At 41.9% G+C, this 16,874-nt stretch overlaps 1 long non-coding RNA gene across 1 annotated transcript; it reads right to left on the bottom strand.

Moving 5' to 3' along the window:
- Positions 1–10,703: 10,703 nt before the first annotated feature.
- Positions 10,704–16,373, bottom strand: LOC307215545. The gene is made up of 3 exons (XR_013838565.1): positions 16,018–16,373; positions 15,452–15,493; positions 10,704–10,990 (listed from the first exon to the last, which is right to left on the bottom strand). It is a non-coding gene; the product is annotated as an uncharacterized lncRNA (long non-coding RNA).
- Positions 16,374–16,874: the final 501 nt, after the last annotated feature.

Here is a 16,874-nt window from a genome sequence, read left to right as displayed (position 1 = left end):
TGCTCTTTTTTGCACTTTTGCCGGCCCAACAAGATGTATTTTGAGATGCAACTACCCAAACTGTACACAGTACTCCAACTGTGGTCAAACCACAGATCTGTATAAAGACATTACAATATTGGCAGTTTTATTTTCTATCTTTTCCCCCAATGAGGTCCAATATCTTTTTCCAGCTCAGATGCCATCAGTGAATATGTGAAGTTAATATTGCTTTAAAAAAAATAATTGCTCCAACTCACATAACTTTACACAAATGTATATTAAGCTGCATTTGCCATTCTGTTGCCTTTTCAGTCAGTCTGGTGATCTCCTTCTGGAGCGCTTCACAATCCCTTCTGGGAGTTGGCACCCTAAATCATAGAATCACAGAACTGGAAGGGATCCCGAGGATCATCTAGTCCAACCTGCTGCAATGCAGAAATATGCAGCTACCCTATATGGGGATCAAACCTGCAATATGGCATCATAAGCACCATGCTCCAGCCAACTGGTATCATCTACATCTCACATCTCTCCATTGTGAGAACAGTCCAGTTTATTCCTGATTTTTCCTTTCTACTCCTTAATCAGTTACCAGTCCAGAAAAGGGCATATCCTCATCCCCTGACTGCTGCATGCCTATGAATGACCTTGGAGCCCTGTTGTTCAGGTACCAGCCCCAATTCAGTAGCAAACCCTGAAATATTTCATGGTGTGTTCTGATCCCTCCATTGATTCTCACTCCAGGTCCTTCCACCCTTAGCATCTATTCCAATGCTCCCTTTCCTCTTGGCCACTGTGTGTTTTTTTTTTAAATAATATTTATTACTTTTAAAACTTATAAAAATGAAAGAGAAGAAAAAAGACAAAAAGAAAAAAAACAAGAAAGGGAAAAAACAATACAATACAATATATAAACAATACAAAACACAACATTAACACATTGACCTAAACAAAACAAAAACAATTTAAAAACATTTGTTGTTGTTGTTGTTTAGTCGTTTAGTCGTGTCCGACTCTTCGTGACCCCATGGACCAGAGAACGCCAGGCACTCCTGTCCTCCACTGCCCCCTGCAGCTTGGTCAGACTCATGCTGGTAACCTCGAAAACACTATCCAACCATCTCGTCCTCTGTCGCCCCCTTCTCCTTGTGCCCTCCATCTTTCCCAACATCATACCATTTCAGTACTCTATCTTTCATACCCTTGTTTCATCGACCTCCTCTCACCTCCCTTTTTGTATTCCACTTCTATTAATTGTTTCAGCAATTCCTTTCCATCTTTCTCTATTTTCTGTCATATAAATATCTTAACTTATTTTTACCCTTAGTTTCCATTAATACTATAATGCTTATTTATGCTTAACTCCTTATAACATTTCTACTAAAGCCATAAGATTTCATTCCAACATTTTTCTAACACTCAGTAATTTTACAATATTTCTATTTATAAAAATAAACTTTAAACTTTTTCCAATCTTCTTCCACCATCTCTTCTCCCTGGTCTCGGATACTGCCAGTCATTCGTCAATTCCATATAGTCCATCAACCTGGTGATCTTCTGTCTGAGGTTCTTAACTCTTTTCCAAGTCCCTTCTGCAGGTCTTCTTCATATTTATACAGGCACTTTACTTTGTCTTCTACTGATCTTTTTCTTATTTTCCTTCCTTTGATACTGAAGAGCAGATCTCGGGGAAGCTCCAACCTAGCAATGCTTTTATTCCTTCTTGACAGGTCAACCAAATCTCCATGGTTAAATCTAAAATCCATAAGATATTTCAGGACATATTTCAAAATTCCTCCAAATCTAAAGGCCCCCACAGCTCCAATCTCCTCACGACCCAAGTCCAAATCCCAAAAGTCAGTAAATCCCTGCATGAAGGGATCTATCCAACTTTCCTTCTCCAGTCCACGCAGGGCTCCGATCCTCAAAATCTGACTTTTTCTATATTCAATCATAAAAGGCCTCAACTTATAGTCCTCAATTTGCCTCTGTAAGGCTGGGGCTCCCACTTGTATTACTTTAGGTTCAACAACAGCAACTTTCTCCTTCGCCTTCTCGATAGTTTGCCCTGTCAAAGTAGATTCCTGTATCAGATCCTGAATAATTTCTGTATTTATGTTCACTTTTTGTCCCAAATTAGTCACTTTTTGTCCCAAGTTAGTCACTTTTTGTCCCAAATTATCAATTTTAGTAGTCATAACATCTGTCTTTTTGTGGAGTTGTTCCAACGAGTGACTTATCTTGCATAATGCAATCACTAAAGCTTCTTCTGTCGACATTCTCAAATAATCCAAGGTCAATCCCTGATTCTCACAGTCTCTTATCTTGCAGCTGGTTCCCCCAGCTCAGATCTTATAACAGTTTAAAAGGCTCCCTCTAGAGGGAAACAGTTTCTATTTGTGTCAATCCTTTTAAGCACAGTTCAAACAGTAAATATAGTTTCAATTTTCAGTTACTTTTCCTCCTTTTTAAACGCAGAAGAGGACAATGGAAACAATATATTTCTCTTATTTAGCTAACTGTCAAGATACGTTCTATTCACAGCCAATGAACTTCAAAACGTCAATCTTACTGGCAGCCCCTTTCCAGTTCAGAGCGGTGGTGATTTAATTTTCATCACTCTCTCCTGCAGGCTTGCGCGATCCAAAATTTCCCCCCTCTTCTCCTGCTTCCAAGGGGGGTTTAATAGTTTTAATCGATGGAAGTTTAATCCTTTGCGGAAGACTTTCCAAGACCTTAGCTTGCAGTGTCTTTGCTTCAATCTATTTACAAAAGGTGGCCGTGGTGGCCAGACCCTGTTTCCACGGAGTAAATTCCTCCCAATCAGAGGAATTCCGCCATTGCCAGAGGCGCTAACCCGGAAGTCTCCCTCTTGGCCACTGTGTTAAGGCACTATGGCTAGCAGCAACAACAAAAGCTATGCCTCATTCTAAGTTACAGCTGCTCACTTTTCTGAAAACCTTTTCAGGCCAAGTTCGCTTTGCTTTGGCATTTTCTTGCCTGGAGATAAAGTGGCTGAAATCCACTCCCCCACCCCACAAATATTGCATATGAAAGGAATAAAATACAACCCCCCTTTTTTGCACTTCACTGCATATAAATAGAGTAACACTTCCCCAAACCATCCCTTCCATTTACTCAGCTCCTTGCTCTTGCTGTTTCCACCCACTGCAAAGATACACACAATAGATGAAGCAGGAAAACTGGTTAAAATAGAAACAGGCATCATTTATTCCGTATAATCAGCCAGAAGAAAAGCGACAGGGATGGGGGAGGTGAGCATAGGACTGGAGAGGACACAAGAATATGGTATAAGATACAGCCTCAGAATTGTAGGTCATGGGTAGGCAAACTAAGACCCAGGGGCCGGATCCAGCCCAATCGCCTTCTAAATTCGGCCCGCAGATGGTCTGGGAATCAGCGTGTTTTTACATGAGTAGAATGTCTTCTTTTTATTTAAAATGCATCTCTGGGTTATTTGTGGGGCCTGCCTGGTGTTTTTACATGAGTAGAATGTGCCAGACTGGGCTCTCCTGTATTGGAGAAGGCTCTGCAGATCCAGGCAGACTCTACGTTTCCCCAGTATGGAGTGTCTCTTGGGTCCGCACATGTATCTGGAGTCTTGTGCAATATTTGGAGACTTCTGGGTGGGCCCTCAGTTACATCAGGCAGGTGGGGTTGAGTGAACATGAACCCTGGGCAGGACTCAGATCTTAATCTCTGGTTGACAGTTCAGTGGATGGATGCTGCCTCTAGGGTTCAAGTGTGGCGAGACCATTTCCTCTCCCAGCCTGTTCCTCCAGATACTAGGCTCTTTAGGTCCTTTGTGACTAACCCTTCCCAGTCCTGCTGTGGTGATGCATTTGTTAGTTTTCGCATAATGAAGACCTTTCTCCTGAAGTGTGACTCAGCCATTTTATGGAATATTAATTGTACAACTGTAAGAATGGTTTTGTTGTTTTTAAAGCCTATTTTTTGTGTTTTACATATTACTATACACTGCTTTAAGAGCCTCTGGCCATGAAATGGTTTATACCTCCATAAAATAAACAAGTAAATAAGCAGAATCAAATCATTTTGGTGCCAAGCGTTTTGGTACCCTGCTGAAATATTATGAAGGTGGTGCTGTTTTAAGCACAGAGAATCGTCTATATATTAGAGGAGTTGCTCTATTGCTCTGTAGCAGTAGCAGCATAAAAACTACAGGGGCACTTTAGGATTGAAAAGCGGCAACAATAGGCAGGTCGGTTAAATCATCCCCCCAATGCTCAGATGATGTGCAGTATTCATACTCTAGCAACCCAGAAATATTTGGGGTTTCTGTTGTCAATTCGGCCTTTGTTAGCATGCTTCCTGATTCGATACACGTTCACTCAGAGTGAATTCCCATTGTGTTCAGTTGGCTTTAGGTAAGTATTCATGGGACCGCAGCCTTTGTTTATCCTCGTGTGTATATTTGCATTGTAAGTCACTGTTGAAGGGTAGGCTGTTGTCACCAGACACTTGCCAAAAACTGAGGCAGGCTCTCCCCGCCTCTCCATTAGCAGCCTCATGTGTGCAATCTACACATCCATTGTTCCCTGGTTTCCTGCTAACAAAGACTCTGGCCAGAAATCCAATGGTAACTGCCAGCTGAAGCAACGGGCAGTCACCTATGGCTGGTAATGCTGAGTTATGCGCTTAGAGCATCCCAGAGGTTAGTCAGCCTCTACAGGTCTTAAGCTTGCTGAGAGAGCAGCCTGGTCTCGTTCCCAGGCCAGCAGTTCCCCCTTGTGGCTAATCAGAACATGCATTCCTTCTTGAACCGAAATAATCACAATTGACAGACCTTTGCTCCCAAGAAGCTAAAGTCCTTTTTTAGTTTGTTAAGGGTTTCTGGGAGTTGTCACTTTTTGAGGAGAAAGCTGCAATGCTCAGAATCCTTTGCAGGAAAGAATGTGCTTCAAACATGCTTTCAATGTAAAAGGGAAAGGGAAAGGACCCCTGGATGGTTGAGTCCAGCCAAAGGCGACTCTGGGGTTGCGGCGCTCGTCTCGCTTTAAGGCTGAGGGAGCCAGCGTTTGTCTACAGACAGCTTCTGGGTCAGCTGTCTAAACCGCTTCTGGTGCTTCTGGTGCAACGGAACACCGTAACAGAAGCCAGAGCGTACAGAAACGCCTTTTATCTTCCCACCACAGCAGTACCGATTTATTTACTTGCATTGGTGTGCTTTCGAACTGCTAGGTTGGCAGGAGCTGGGACAGAGCAACGGGAGCTCACCCCATCTCACGGATTCGAACCACCGATCTTCTGATCAGCAAGTCCAAGAGGCTCAGTGGTTTAAACCGCGGCGCCACCCCCTCCCTTTTTAAAGGTATAGATTGTGTGTATGTAGCCTGTGTTTTTAGTCATTGGTGGTCTCCCCTAACAGGAATGCTCCCACTCAAAACTCTGACCAACTTTAGCCAGGAGTCTTGTGGTAGTGTGAAGACAAATAAGGAGAAAAGAGTGGTGATGATCCCTGATGTAGTCTAGAAGACAGAACTGTTTGATGTTGCCGCTTTAAAATTAGAAGCCTCATGAATTACTTCTTCCTTTACTTGCAGTTTGTCTTATTTGGACTTGCATCTTATCATCACTGAAATGAATTCATTTGTTCATCTTTTGGAGATTGTCTAGATATGCAGTATTGTTTTGGGATGATCAGCCACTTTAAACAAACCAATAAAAGTAACGGAACCAAACTGAAATCCTGGAGAGCTGCTGGGCTAAATGGACCAATGGTTTGACTCATTTTAGGCAGTTTCCAAAGCTGGTGCGAAATAACTAAAGAGCAGCAACCAGATGATTTAACAGAAGGGCAATATGCAATGGCAGGAAGTCTACTGTGTGACTGTTAACTAAACACTGGTTTCTCTATAGAGCCGTGAGAGTGATCTCTGCAATTGATTCGCTTTACCCTTTGTATTAGGGAGCTTATTTTAACTGCTCTGATTCATTGTTCCCGAGATATTTTTAAAGCAGCGCACATTTGTTATATCCTGAAAAGGGGGTGTTCGGCCTTTGTGAAAGCAAAATGAGAGGCCAAGGGCTCAATAAAGCCAATGTAGCACAGCTGTGTTTAATAACGTATATTTCACCACAGGGATGACTAAACACAAGAAACGTTGTTTGTCTTCAGCCAAAAACACTCAATACGAACAGTCCAGTTTTCAGAAACTGCTTCCGCCTTCCTTGGATTTTAGTTTTATTAATTTGCCATTTGCTTTGTCAATTTGGCTGATTTAGGAAAGGCCTTATGTCTAATATTGTTCAGTTGGGATGATGAATGTATACAAAAAAATGATTTTATTGGATTAATTATCTTTATGTCCTAGAAAGTGAAAACTTGGGGGAAATTTCACACATTATTCTAGAAAACCAGGGGCATTCCAGTCACTAACCACATTATTACTATTATTATTATTATTATTCTCATCATCATCATCATCATCATTAATTCTATACTGCCCTTCATCCAAGGATCACAGGGTGGTTTATATTATAAAAACATGGAAATGCATATCATAATAACAAGCAAAACAATATCCCACAGCACAGTTTAAAAGGCCATAGATTGTTTACATAGGCAAAGGCCTGGGAGACATTAGCATTCCTGTTAGCATTCCTGAGGAGCGTATTCCACAAGCTGGGAGCCACCACAGAAAAGACCCATGCTTGTATTGCCACCCTCCAAAGCTTTCACGGAGGGGGCACATGAAGAAGGGCCTCAGGTGATGACTGCAGGGTGTGGGTGGGTTCATAGGGGGAGAGGTGCTCCTTGAGGTACTGCCAACTTGAGCTGTGTAAGGCTTTATAGGTTGAAAACAGCACTTTGAACTGGGCCCAGAGGCTAATTTGCAGCCAGTGCAGTCAGGCCAGGATTTGTGTTTTAAGTTCAAATCATCTTCCCCGGTTAGCAAAGGGACCACTGCATTCTGCACCAGCTGAAGTCTCGGGACTGTTTTCAGAAGCAGCCCCACGTATAATGTGGTACAGTCATGTAACCTAGAGGCAGTGGCGTAGTTAGCTGCTCGGGTGCCCGGTGTGGCGTGCGTGTCCTGCAGCCAGGGGCAGGGCAAGCCGCCCATGGGGGCGGGGCAAGCCAAGGCAGGGCGCGCTGTGTGGAGCCTCTCCACAGCCACCCCCTCAGCTATAGGGTGGCCGAGGCAGTAGGCAGACGCAAGGCCCACGCTGCTCGAAAAAGCAGCGCGGAGCTTGCAGGCAGTCTGCCTGCCGCCTCCCCCTCAGGAGAGACGCGTGGCTCAGGAACGTTGCAGGCCCCGCGTGGCGCAGGCACATGTGGTGCCCAATGCCCCCTGCCTCACCTAGCTACCAGTGGCATAGGAAGGGTGTGTGTGGTGGGTGCAGGAGTTATTTTTTAAAAAAAAAAGTCGTGAGCCCAATTTTTATTTATTTATTTTAAAACAGATACCTTTGCCATTTTGTCACCCCCCTCAGTGATGACAACCAGGGCGGACCGCACCCTCCACACACCCCTTCCTACGCCACTGCCTAGAGGCTACCAGAACACATAGCGCAGAAGTTAGGCTGTCCAGAAAGGGCCAGAGCTGAGCCACCAGCCAAAGCTGTTTGTTCCATGTGAAGTAGGCCACAATATAGTGTAACAGATTTTCTGCCAAACGTAACACCCGGGGGCGGGGATGGATATGCGCAATCTGTTTGTGCTACAAACCTTTACTCCGGAAATATCACAAGATACTTGCAGAAGTATAGTAAGGTCAAGACCTAGTCTACCTACCTGGTTTACCTACCCAATGGCAAATAGACTGTGTAGCATTGTATTCCACCAACCAAATCCATTCTAAATAAATTCTATAACCAGGCTCAAACTGCAAGGATGAGTTGCTGATGATAGAATCCTAGTTCTATACAGGCAACTTGCAACATTCATGCATTTAGCTTGCACGTTTAATGTGCTTGGCAAAAAAAAAAACCCAACTTTTTTTAAAAGGCAGCAAAAAGGGGATGAGTGTCTGGGGGAGGGAAACTTTGGAAATCCCACCTGCTATTGCACCTAATATGCTTTGAGTATATGCAGTTTTGGCTTTATGTGCTATCCCCATAATGTAACCACCGCATAAATTCAAGGTTGCCTGAAATACCATAAAACAAAAACAACTATTGGTGTCTTTGAGTGCAGCATGGACTGTCACTGCAGCATCAGCTATTGGCTGGCACCTGTGATGTACAGTTAATTATGCATCCATAATTATATAAAATGACTCTTGTTTATAAATGTGTCATGTGTGTCATCCGTATACATGTACACACACCGACCACCTTTTAATACTTGCTTGAGTCAATGATCATTGAAACTGAACTCTATGCAATTACTTCTAAAACCAAGTTAATATGTAAGATGCACAAACATTAGTCATTCAGTGCCGTGCACAAGATTTTTTATCAATCAGATAAAACAGCCATGGGGATAAGTGAGGAAGCTGGATGGGAGGCAGGGAAGTATTTGTTCTGCCATGGAAAATTTAAGACTAAGTTGTGTTTTTTTAATCAGTATACAAAGTGAGCCAGGCTGCATGCTTCACTACCTTTGAGACATTTTAGCCCCAAAGGTAAATTGCTGAGAAAGTTTATTAGCAGCTAAAAAGAGAGCTGCAGAGTGAAAGTGCTATTTCAAACTATTGCATTGATTGCTGCAGTAATAGTGTAATATACTAGCGCATAGCTACAATAAGTTAGAAAGACTGTGTCTGCAATAATAATTTGGATTTACTTCCCTGAAATGACCCCAGCAAAACTCTTTTTCTTTGTTTTGTGTTAAAGGATGGTGGACTGACTAGGGTTGAAGAAAATTGTTTCAAACTGTTTTTTGACATTCTCTTTTAATTGTTGTAACCTGCCCTGGGACCTTGGGGTGAAGGGCTGTCAAATAATAATGATGATGGCACCTGATGAAATACGCAGGCAATAGGAAGTGGCAGGGCACCTCCAGAAAAAGCACTTTTCTTTTCACATGGTCATATGGAACATTCTTTATCTATTTAGATCGGCATTCAGCTAATGCCAACTGCAAAATAAATTTTAAAAACTCAGGCAATCAAGATCATGGCACATTAATCAACAGAACCAAGGCCACATAACTTCAAAGTAATGAGGTGGCCTGAGGATGTCAGATGCTCTGTTTTCCAGGGCAAGATCTCTGTGTGGCATGAATACACAGTATATATATATCTCCTTAGTGATTTGGCAACTCTTAATGGGTTCATTTGAATGTCACTGTTTGCTACAGCGTTGTTGGTTATTTAAAAGAAGATCTCAAATAAATATCTCCATAATTTTAACGTATATTAGAGAATGTGATGGCTTTCCTGCACTGCTAGACGAATGAGGTCTCTAGTCCTTATTATCACTGAATGTCATGTCACATTTAAAGATGGAAGGAAGCCATAAGCATGTCTCTCCAAATGTCAAAAGTCTCTCAGTTGCCCAAATGGCGACCTTCCCCTGCCCTGCTTCCTTCATTAAAAGATGACCCAAGTATGTTCTCTCCATCTGTTTCAACCTCCAAGCCAACAAGACAGCTATTACTTGCCTAAAAATACCCACCAGTTAAAATAATAAAGCTTATGCATTGCATTTCATATTTAAGGGAATTTGATATAGAAATAACTAATCAGAAATACAGTATGGACATGGCCAGGGGATAGAAATGGAAACAGTATTAAGAAGCTCATTCAAGCTCTATCTATAAATAAGTAACCATTATTGATCAAGCATTATTGAACTAGCAAAATGAATTTCAATAGGGACACATGTAAGGTTGTACATGTAGTCAGGGGCAACCAGCTGCACCAGTATAAGGTGGAGGACACCTAGCTTGCCGGTAGTACATGTGAAAATGATTTAGAGGACTTACTAGACCACATGAGTCAACAGTGTGATGCAGCAGCAACAAAAAAATGCTGTTCTGCCTTGGTGAGACAACACCTGGAATACTGTTCAGTTCTGGGCGGCACAGTTTAAGGATGTTGACAAGCTGGAGTGTGTGCAGAGGAGGGTGACCAAGATTATCCAAGGTCTGGAAACCAAGCCTTCTGAGGAACAGTTGAGGGAGTTGGATATGCTTAACCTTGGAAAGAGAAGACTGAAAGAAGATATGATAGCCATCTTCTGATATCTAAAGGGCAACATAGCCATAGTCAGGGATGGTGAGAATTGTAGTTTAAAACATCTGGAAGGCACCCCTGTTCTGGACCATCTTTCCAAATCCCTTGCACCCTTCCCATTGGAAAGCCAAGTTGGGTTCAAAATGCTGAAACTACAGTAAAACTAAGAATAGGGCAGATAATGCCTCAACCCCTTGTTCATTTAGTTAGTGTGTGTGTGTGTGTGTGTGTGTGTGTGTACTGTTTATATATACTGTGTGTGTGTGTGTATATATGTGTGTGTGTGTGTGTGTATTCTATTTTAAAATCACTTTTGAGATGGGATGACTAAACTATGATATTTTGAAAATGACTAACCATTTAAAAATGCATTTTGCGACTTGTGATTTGTTTTATTTTCAGCTCATTTCTTGAATTGAATTTGCCTTTTCAGCTAACTGATATGTTCAGCTCTTTTTTTCTGGATAGTCACTGTCAGGTTAGAAGCCACCAGCATGTATGTAAAGCTAGCACGCACACACGTGCGTGCACACACACATACACACACACCCCATCCAGTTTTGTTTTGTTTTGTTTCTGTTCCAGTGTCGATCACCGTACACTAAAGTTGGAACTCGCTTATTAAGGCTGCATTCCTAAACATACTTATCTGGGAGCAACTCCCATAGAATTAAATGGAACTGATGTAGACATGCATGGCAGTGTGCTAATTGTCCAGTCTTCTACTTTGGAGAGCATCTTCCAAAGTTTACAGAGACTACATGAAATTTTATCCACCTGAATAGTTCTGTTTCATATGAAAACTCAAGGGGTTCTTGGAAAGGGATGGATTCCCCTGAGCTCTGGAAGAGAACAGGATAAAAATGTAATTAATAAATGTAATAATAGCAACCTAGCTCTTTAAGTTATACAAGAGCTTCTAGACATTGGGGATAATTTTGTTCACTCTGCATTTTTAAACATTTTAATTCATGCATCCCAGACGAAGGCTGTGTATACACTCCTGTTTATTCTGCATCTTGTTCTCCCCCACTACTGGTTTGGAAAGTGGTGCAAACATGGCAGCTAACCACAAGCCATATATATCCTGTATCCTGTTTTTTTTAAAAAAATGAAATACTACATGCTGCTGCATTTTCTCCCAGTTTTGATATGAATTGAAAAAAGAACAACCTAGCTGCATTTAAGCCAATAATGTCTACAACCTAATACACAAATCTTTTTATACTTTGCAAATCTAATCTTTTTATGTTTTGTAGATCTCTGAATTTTACAGTAGTTCTTGGCTCACTAAATGTACCAAGATGTATAAAATATGTATCAAGTATGTATTTTAGTATAAATCTATTCAGAAATGTGTGTGTTGATATAAGATGCATATTTAAGTACTATTTTAAAAAATAGTATTTATTTTTTTAAATTGCAGATTGATGCAAAAATAAAATGGAATGAACAGATGCAAAAATTAAACAAACTGGAAATAGATTGATCTGTCCATGTTTAACAGGAATGTTTACAGAAAGAAAACCCAGGAACTAAATTTCATATACATATTAAATGGAAGCCAGCTAGTATATTTCAGCACTTTTCAGAAGAGTTTGCAGAAGTTCATGACAGATGGAAAGTTTCAAAATAGGCATGTGCTATTTTGAACAAATACTTTAAAGAAGGGGTCTGTGGTTGACAGAGAAAAACTAAAGATCTCAACAACAAAACCTATCTGCAGTTACATTGCTATGGAGAATCTTGCTTGTTAAAATAAGGTTCTTCGACATCATACAGGCACTTAATTCTCTAGCAGAAGTTGGAATGCTTTTTATTTTCACTATATAGGGTTACTGGCTCGTTTCAGAGGAGTCCCTGCTGTTTGCTATTGCAAAGCCAAAATAGAAGGAAGAAGATATAGATGGGAAATTATTTGTGCTGAGCCACTGACATACTGAGGCATTGATAACAAGTTCTAGTACTGCTTCCTATCAAAGGAGGATGGAGCCAATACTGTAGTAATTTGTCGTTATAGAATGAAATATTGTCTCCAATTATTATGGGTTGGAACTAAGACTCCAGCCTTAAGCTTCTTGTGCTTTTTTACATTTTCTTATGCTGTGTGTCAGCCTGTTCAGGAATAAATAGTGTCTTGTTTTGGGCATACAAAGTGAGTAACCTTGCTTTATACTAAAAAGAAGAAGAAGGTAACAGTGGCAACAAGAATGATACCTGCATTTATACTGACAGACATACCAGAAGTACCACAGCAGTCACCAAAGAGGAAGGAGATTACCCAGAAGCTGAGCTCATGAGAATCACTGACAATTCTGAACTTGGACATTTGGGGCCATTCACAAAAACTGCTGATCAGGATGTCAAGAGACCCCAGTAATGGACAGAAACCCCACAAGCTAGAGAGACTTCTGTGTTTTTTTCTGGGGGGACGCAGGGGGACGCATACCCCTAAACATTTTGTGAATCTAAGTTTGGCCTCATTGGGGAACAGTATTTCAATATGAGTAGGAAAATGAGAGTAACCCCTACACATTTTTTTAAGAAAAAAAGCACTGCCTACACCTGAGGAGAAGTGTTATTTGTTATTTGTCCTTTGAAGGACTTCATGTGAGTTGTGATTTAGGTGGGGACAGAATGTAGTAATTAGGAATTATAGAGTTAAATAGTGGGATGAATTCAATGCCACACTTGTGATCATTCCATTAGACCAATCATTTCAACTTGCCAAATGGAACAATCCCCCCATTTCCTCCCCAGTGCACATTTTTGGGGGGTTCTTCTGACCTCCGAGCCAATTTGGGGGGGGGGGGATGCAGGGAGTGTATGGAGGAAGGATGGGGAAGCCTTCTTGTACAAGCAGAAGTCCATGTGTAGAGGATTGGCTGACAGGACTCAATAGGTGAATGCCGCCCTATGTCCTCAACTATTATTGGTTGGAGCTACGTCTCCACCCTAGAAAATGCCATCTAGAGAACTCGAAAGCTTGCACAATACTTTGAAATATTTTAGTTGGCCTAACAAGAGCCACCTATACTGAAACCTTTGTGCTTGATTACTGAACACCTTTACAAACACATTCACATTTCTTGCCATCCTCTAAATAGCAGAGGTTTCTGGTGATTTGATTCCTTCTGAGTGTGTTTTGAGGGATTGAGTGTGTTTAATAAGTTCCAGAAAGAATAGAATCAAGGTTGATATGTTGCATATGTTGTTACACAAAACCATTTCTAACTGACAATTAGAATATATTTACCGTATTTTTCGCCCTATAGGACACACTTTTTCTCCTCCAAAAATGAAGGGGAAATCTGTGTGCGTCCTATGGGGCGAATGCAGGCTTTCGCTGAAGCTTGGAGAGCGAGAGGGGTCGGTGCGCACCGACCCCTCTTGCTCTTCAGGCTTCAGGAAGCTATCAGCAAGCCTGGGGAGCCCGCAGGAGTTCCCGCAGGGCTCCTTAGGCTGCGCATAGCAGCCTGCTGCCCGGAGCGCGGGGCGCACTGAAGCCGCGGCTGGGGGGGGGAATAAATTTTTTTTCTTTATTTCCCCCCCAAAAAACTAGGTGCATCCTATGGGCCGGTGCGTCCTATAGGATGAAAAATACGGTAGTTATAGCTTGGCCCATTCTAAAGGCTTGAAGCAGGTAAAATGCATTAATCTAACAAGTGCTAACACCACAAGCTATATCCCAGCTCCCTAAAACCACCCTGACTAGAAAGAACATACAATGTTTTCAGAATATGACCCAAGTTCAGTGAGGTTCTGAATGTGGGAAGCCAAATTTTATAGCTGTCGGAAAACCACCTAGAACTCCTCTACATACCCTAGAGTAAAACCAGAGCCATGCAAGATTAGCTGACAGTAACATTTGCTTCTGTGATCAGAGAACCAGTGAGCATTCGGACTGGATCTACCCTAACTGCTGTAACATTATTAGAACAATATTAGATATACCGATCTAAAACATCACATGGCATTCAGTACTGCTGAAAGTTCCTCCTTAACATTCCTCTGTAACAACACAGTTGCACTTACTGCTGGTTCCTGGTTACTCTGCAGTGCCCTCTGGTGTTACATTTTAATAACACATTATTAATGTTACAAGCAATACATTAAGATAAACATTCTTTAAGATAAACATTCTTTAACCCTTCCTTAGCGTTCTAGATTCAGGTAGGTAGCTGTGTTGGTCTGACACAGTCAAAATAAATTAAAAAATTGTCCAGTAGCACCTTATAGTATCTGAAGAAGTTTATACCCAGAACAAACTTAGTTGGTCTCTAAGGTGCTACTGGACAATTTTTTATTTTTTTATTTTCTTCCTTACCGTTATAAACCATGAGTGTAGATCCACCCTGGGAGTGATATTTGGATTCCCCATATCAGGATAGGGAGCCTTTGGCCTGCCAGCTGTTGTTGGACTACAATTCCCATTATCCCTAACCATTGTGATAGAGCCTGATGGGAGTTGGAGTGCAATAACATCTGGAGGGCCACCAGCCATGACGGTTATGCTGTACCTCCAATGTTAGAGGCAGTATACCAATTGCTGAGAATAACAATTGGAGAAGCTGCTATTGCATTCTATTTCTGCTCTTTTTAACGCCACAGGTTTTCCATCCCTGCCTTATATGAATAGTCCCAGGTAACAAACAAACAAAAAATGTTCAAGGTGAAGCACTGGCATGATTACACGGTCCATTTTGGGGTTTTAATCTATCCTGTTTCTGTCAGCCATAGGGGATATATGTATGTGTCACCCTAGCCAAGAACTTGAAAGGATCTCAGATGGGAATTCATTCCGAGATAAGATGTTTCAGCTCTCGAAACCAAGAGGTACCAGGCAATTATTCATCTGGGCAGAACACTTTCAAGCTAAATGAACGAAATTAACCCTGAATACAAAGCCTTGCATGTTAGTTTTGTATATGCAAGACTTACTTTATTAGATGATATTTGGAAGACTGACATCCCAATGACTGAAGAGTAACTATTGGCAGTGTCAGCTCTTCCCACAAACCTGAGAAGATTAACTATGGGTATCAGGAACAGTGGTGGCTCGTGAATGTGCCAAGATTGAGTAATTGTATACATTCAGTTTTGAATACTTAGCTTTGCTGATTTTAGAGGAGAAGACTTGATTAATATGCATAGGTAATTTGTTTGTTTTGTATTAGAAATCACCAGTCAGTCAAGAACCTTCTGTCTGCTGTTGATTAGAAATCAAACAGGAAGTAACATGTCTCAACAGAAAGAAAAAGAGTTTTTGGAAATAGGTTTGTTCAACGGGAGGGGATGCTTACCTCTTTCCCTGATTGTCACTTCTCCACTTCAAGAAGCAGCAACTATGGTCATGAAGAAGAAAAAGCAAGGCCTTAAGGACATAACAAGAGACTCCTGGATCAGGCCAATGGCCCATCTAGCATCTTATTCTCACAATGGCCAACTAGATCTGGCAAAATGAAGGCACCGTGGGTGAGCAGTTCCCATGTCCAAGAAATTGCTCAACTGCTGGCTCTTGAGGGAGTTTCAATCTGCCTGAAAGAGCAGAGTCACAATCTGGGGCTGCTTCTGGATCCAGGTCTGTCACTGGCAGCTCAGGTAGCCGCAGTTGCCAGAAGTGCCTTTTACCAACTGCTATTATTATTATTATTAATTACATTTATATATTGCCCTTCATCTGAGAATCTCAGGGCCCTTTACAATATAAAAACACAAAAAATACATTATAAAATGCTACTGGCCACCCCAATCTCTGCTGAGATTCCAGGGGTCTTCTTGGTGCTTAACCAGGATTTGTGTTCCTTTTGAACAAAGCACAGAACAGACTAGCGTCTATAAGAAATATGGTGTGCCTTACACATACAACCTGGGCTATGATGGAGGAAGGGCAGAACGTTACACCCCAACAGGGTCTCTCGTTGCTCCCCTCATAACTTGGGTCCAAAGCAACAGGCAGTCATGCCCCCGGTCTCTTGGTGCAGCCTCTCCTCGCCAGAATGCATGGAGTTCTGCCTGCTTCCACCTTCTCCTCCCCAGCAACACTTGCAGAAAACAACTGCTCAGTTTAAAAGGGGCACATTTCTTCCTGTGGTGACATCACACCCACCGTTACCCTGGCAAGCTCCTCCTCCCAGTTTACATCATCAAACAATGAAATCCTGAGCCTGGCATTTGTCTCTGCTCACTATCCCTCATCAGAGGAGGGGGTCAAACTCCTATGCTGCCTACAGGTTGTGTCAATGGACCATTACTTTCCGTTCTACTACATGATGGTTCTTCTCCCCAGGCCAAGAAACAGATTTCAGCCTGCATTTTTACACCGCTAAGCTGTCTTGCATCTGGGTTCCCTCACTGCGAGAAGCGAAGTTACAGGGAACCAGGCAGAGGGCCTTCTCGGTAGTGGCGCCCGCCCCGTGGAATGCCCTCCCATCAGGTGTCAAGGAAATAAACAACTATCTGACATTTAGAAGACATCTGAAGGCAGCCTGTTTAGGGAAGTTTTTAATGACTGATGTTTTAATGTATTTTTAACCTTATGTTGGAAACCGCCCAAAGTGGGTGGAGAAACCTGGCCAGATGGGTGGGGTAGAAATAATCTATTATTATTATTAACATTTACTAACTCTAGAAATTAGTGGTACCCAGACGTTTTAGGGGATCTTTGCCTCCTGCAAACCCATAACAATAATAAAAAACAAAGCAATACCTTTAAGCAGAGGTTGG

Source organism: Podarcis cretensis (genome assembly GCF_951804945.1).
Source record: "Podarcis cretensis genome assembly, chromosome: 4".
Taxonomy (NCBI): domain Eukaryota; kingdom Metazoa; phylum Chordata; class Lepidosauria; order Squamata; family Lacertidae; genus Podarcis; species Podarcis cretensis.
This window is presented reverse-complemented; position numbering and strand designations above follow the sequence as displayed.